Raw genomic sequence first — 5,499 nt, forward strand, 5'->3', positions numbered from 1 at the left:
TGGAGACGAATGACTAAATCTAACTGAGGCCCTTTGCGTCAATAGGCGTAGGAGGAGATGATGATGATGATGAATTGTGTGTCTACACGTCTTATTAAGGTGATTTAATATAGTATTTAGAAACAAGTGTAGATGATGGTAAAATTAATGGCTTTATACATGTGTAGTAAAATATGCCCACTTTGCATTATTATGAAATCTTGCGGCAGACCTTGGCAGTCTGATGCGGGTGGCCTTCGTTCTCCATGATGGTTGGGGGGGGGGGGGGTTTAACATCAATTGTTATTATGAGACTCAGAGGGAATGATGGTGCATTATTTGAATAATTTAAACCAGTGCATTGTGATCCTTACAACCAGAGTAATGATTTAAAATATACTCGCCAGGTTAGCGCTATGTTAACTAGAGGGGCACTCAGTAAAGCGCAGACCTCCGGCGCGGCAACTTATTTCTCGACCTTTTGCTCGACCGTGACCTTGACCTTGATCATCCAAAATTTAATCATTTCCACCTTTTTATTTAACAGTTAATACCTCCAATTTCACTACTCTACGATTCAAATTGTGGCCAGTAAGCTGTTCACACACACACACACACACATAAACAGGGGGTAAAATGTAACCTCCTTAAAACTTCGTCGGCGAAGGTAAAAATTATGTTTTTTTTCTGGAAATTGTGATTTTACGACAACGTTAGGTAGGATTTATATAACTGATTATTTCATTAACCCGCTTGGATTAGTTTCATGTTCATTAGTCTCCTAAATACTTTAATTTTAGTGCTGAAAAATTTGTGCTTCTTAAATATTCTTGAAATGTAGCTATCATTTTTTTTTTTAATCTTAATGTTCCAAATTATCTTTTCAGAAAAAATTTATGAAACCCAATTTATCACAAACTATAATGTATTTGCGATAAACATCATCTATCAGCGTGCCTTTTTTCTCATTCGTATGGGGTAACACGGTTGTCTTCTTTTGAAGGACTTTCCTTTGGCTTTTGGAGGTGGAACCGTTGTCCCTACCGGCTGCCCTGCCTGCCATCGCTAGGCCCCGGTAGTGAAAATAGCGTAAAAAATACCCCACATAAAATTTGATAAACCAATTGAATATTTCATTCACAAACAAACCACAAAAATTGACTTGGATAATCGTGTTAAGGTTCCAGAGAAAAGCCATACTTCATAATGAATTGCCATATGGGATAATGCTGTGAGTGATCCTCTCCCGGTACACTGTAGGCATTTAATTATGAATCTAGATCGGTCCTCCGGTCCCCAGCTGTACTTTACATATATATATATATATATATATATATATATATATATATATATATATATATATATATATATATATATATATATATAAATTTATATATATGTGTATATATATAATATAGACATTGTATATATGTATATATACATATATGCAATATATGTAATGTACACAGCCTCACCATCCTTGTGAGCTAGGGATCGGGGTTTGGGGGAGCCTATATATCTACATGCTTAATCATCAGCGGCCATTGTCTGGCCCTCCTTGGTCCTACCTTGAAAGAAGGGATTTGGGTTCTGATCATATATATACATATATATATATATATATATATATATATATATATATATATATATATATATATATATATATATATATATATATACATTGTCAGTCTCCTGGATATTGTTTTATCCCTTGCCTCGGCCATTTATGAACGACGTTTAAACCTTAAATTATATCAAATCAAGTAAAATAATATTGGACACGATTAGGCAAGTCGCAAACATCCTTGTTTAGGCTGTGTCTAAAAAAAGCAAAAAGTGTAATCACCCCAATGAAACAGTGTTGAAAACGTAATTAAAAAAAAAAAACCATTTACATATCACTGGATTGCAAAAGACTCGCATCCTGTTAAAAAGATAACCGAAAACTCATTATAACTGGTATCAAACAAAACGCGCTCTCTCTCTCTCTCTCTCTCTCTCTCTCTCTCTCTCTCTCTCTCTCTCTCTCTCTCTCAACGAGGCTTAACAGCATGATTGACAGGTGAGGGTCGGTGGATTGGCATCGTAAATTGAAGTTTCCTTTCGTCCTGATTTAACAGTTCAGAGAGTGCAATCTTCCTGAGGAAGGTGTGTGATTGTAAGGTAAACAATGCTAGTATCGTTAAAAAGGGTGAAATGGTAATTAAACCCCCCCCCCTCTCCAAATGGAGAGATTCATAATAGATATGTAAATTGTCTATTGTTCTTTAGAACAAAGTTCTTTCTCTTGGATTAGAATATAGGAAAGTTTTGAAATAAATTCTGTTCCTGAATATATGAATACAATGTATTTACATTTAAATTATCACTTTTGTGATGGTTTCAAATAACCTGGAAAAGAGACACTCATATTTATCCTGCAACTTTTGAACCCAGCGTCAATTGAATAAACCTTATTCAGCATCAGATGAATAAAGTTGATCCAGCTTCAGTTTGATAAACTTTATCCAGCATCATTTGAATAAACTTTATTCAGTATCAATGGAATAAAATTTATCCAGCATCAGTTGAATAAAATTTATCCAGCATCAGTTGAATAAACTTTCTCCAGCGTCAGTTGAATAAACTCTCCAGCGTCAGTTGAATAAATTTTATTCAGCAACTTTTGAATAAACTTTATCCAGCATCAGTTGAATAAAATTCATCCAGCATCAGTTGAATAAAATTCATCCATAATCAGTTGAATAAACTTTATACAGCATCAATTGAATAGAATTCATTCAACATCAGTTGACTAAACTTTATCCAACATCAGTTGAATAAACTTTATCTAGCTTCAGTTGAATAAAATTTATCCAGCCTCAGCTGAATGAAATTTATCCTGCATCAGTTGAATAAACTTTATCCAGCCTCAGCTGAATAAACTTTATCCAGCATCAATTGAATAAAATTCATCCAGTATCAGTTGAATAAACTTTATCCAGCATCAGTTGAATAAACTTTATCCAGCATCGGTTGAATAAAGTTTATCCAACATCGGTTGAATAAAGTTTATCCAACATCGGTTGAATAAAGTTTATCCAGCATCGGTTGAATAAACTTTATCCAACATCGATTGAATAAACTTTATCCAAGATTGAATAGACCATATCCAGCATCAGTTGAAAAACTTTATCCAACATTGATTGAATAAACATTATTGAGCATCAGCTGAATAAACTTTATTCAGGATCAATTGAATTAACTTAATCCAACATCAGTTGATTAAACTTTATCCAGCATCGATTGAATAATCTTTATTCAGCATTAGTTGAAAAACATTATCCAGCATCGATTGATTAAACTTTATCCAACATCAGTTGAATAAACTTTATCCAACATCGATTGAATAAACTTTATCCAACATTAGTTGAATAAACTTTATCCAACATCGATTGAATAAACTTTATCCAACATCAGTTGAATAAGCATTATCCAACATCAGTTGTATAAAATTTATCCAACATCGATTGAATAAACTTTAATCAACATCAGTTGAATAAACGTTATCCAACATCAGTTGTATAAACTTTATCCAACATCGATTGAATAAGATTTATCCAACATCGATTGAATAAACTTTATCCAACATCAGTTGTATAAACTTTATCCAACATCGATTGAATAAACTTTATCCAACATCAGTTTTATAAACTTTATCCAATTCGATTGAATAAATCTTATCCAACATTAGTTGAATAAACTTTATCCAACATCAGTTGCATAAACTTTATCCAACATCAGTTGTATAAACTTTATCCAACATCGATTGAATAAACTTTATCCAACATCGATTGAATAAACTTTATCCAGCATCAGTTGAAAAACGTTATCCAGCATCGATTGAATAAACTTTATCCAGCATCAATTGAATAAACTTTATCCAGTATCGACTGAATAAACTTTATCCAACATCAGTTGGAGAAACTTTTATCCAACATCTGTAGAATAGTTTATCCAACATTGGTAGAATAAAGTTTATCCAGCCTCTGTAGAATAAAATTTATGCAGCATCAGTTGAATAAACTTTATCCAGTATTGGTTGAATAAACTTTATCAAGCATCAGTTGAATAAGCTTTATCCAACATCAGTTGAATATACTTTATCCAGCATCAGTTGAATAAACTTTATCCAGCATCGGTTGAATAAACTTTATCCATCCTCGGTTGAATAAACTTTAATCAACATCAGTTGAATAAACTTTATCCAATATCAGTTGAATAAACTTGATCCAGCATCAGTTGAATAAACTTTATCCAGCGACGGTTGAATAAAATTTATCCAAAATCAATTTAATAAACTTTATCTAGCATCAGTTGAGTAAACTTTATCCAACATCAGTTGAATAAAATTTATCCATCATCAGTTGGATAAAATTTATCCATCATCAGTTGGATAAAATTTATCCATCATCAGTTGGATAAACTTTATCAGCATCAGTTGAATATATATATATATATATATATATATATATATATATATATATATATATATATATATATATATATATATATATATATGTGTGTGTGTGTGTGTGTGTGTGTGTGTATATATATATATATATATATATATATATATATATATATATATATATATATATTTATATATATACACACCCATATATATATATGTATATATATATATTTATATATATACACACCCATATATATATATATATATATATATATATATATATATATATATATATATATATATATATATATATATATATATATATATATATATATATATATATATATATATATATATATATATATATATATATATATATATTATGTTTATATACAGCGTAACCCCCTCACTTACAAAAATAATTGGTGGCTGTGCAAGTAATATATATATATATATATATATATATATATATATATATATATATATATATATATATATATATATATATATATATATATATATATATATTATAGTTAATACTTGAGAGCATCTTATCTTGTTTGTTTTCAAAACGTTTTTATATTTTTCGTAATTCTCAACAGATTATTATAAAAGAAAGAATTTTATAAAAAAAAAAATGACTCTAGAAATAACATCTATAACCATTCAAACTAAAAATATAGCACAGGCATTAACAAGACCAAGAAAGAATATCTCATATTTATCTAATCAAAGCCTCAATTAAGATTAATCACCCATTAATATCACAGTTGCTAGAGGCGAGATGGTGGAATTCCTGTACGTGATTTGCCTTTGAACTGCATTTTAAGAATATACGATACATCTTATAAAAAAGGAAATAGATATAAATTGCCGTTTCTCTAAGACTAAAAAAAAAAAAGGAGCTTTGTCTACCTTTAACGCGGGTTGCCTAGTGTTCACGAGCCACAGCGAGCCTGTCTAGATCTAGAACCACTTCTGTCTGGATGATCGCTTCGGGAGGACACTGGATGCTTGCTGGTTGTGGGCTAACCTCACACTGATCACCGTTCGTATCCCTTCATGAC

At 30.7% G+C, this 5,499-nt stretch overlaps 1 protein-coding gene across 2 annotated transcripts in view; it reads right to left on the reverse strand.

Moving 5' to 3' along the window:
- The window catches only part of LOC137626071 (tomoregulin-2-like), a 53,981-nt gene extending 48,482 nt beyond the window's left edge, over window positions 1-5,499 (reverse strand). The window contains exon 1 of one of the 2 annotated variants that reach the window (XM_068357155.1): window positions 5,348-5,499. The gene's annotated coding sequence lies outside the window, so the exon portion shown is untranslated. The remainder of the gene's footprint in view (window positions 1-5,347) is intronic. The other variant, XM_068357154.1, reaches the window with a different exon arrangement.

The sequence above is a fragment of the Palaemon carinicauda genome, chromosome 33 (assembly GCF_036898095.1).
Source record: "Palaemon carinicauda isolate YSFRI2023 chromosome 33, ASM3689809v2, whole genome shotgun sequence".
NCBI lineage: Eukaryota > Metazoa > Arthropoda > Malacostraca > Decapoda > Palaemonidae > Palaemon > Palaemon carinicauda.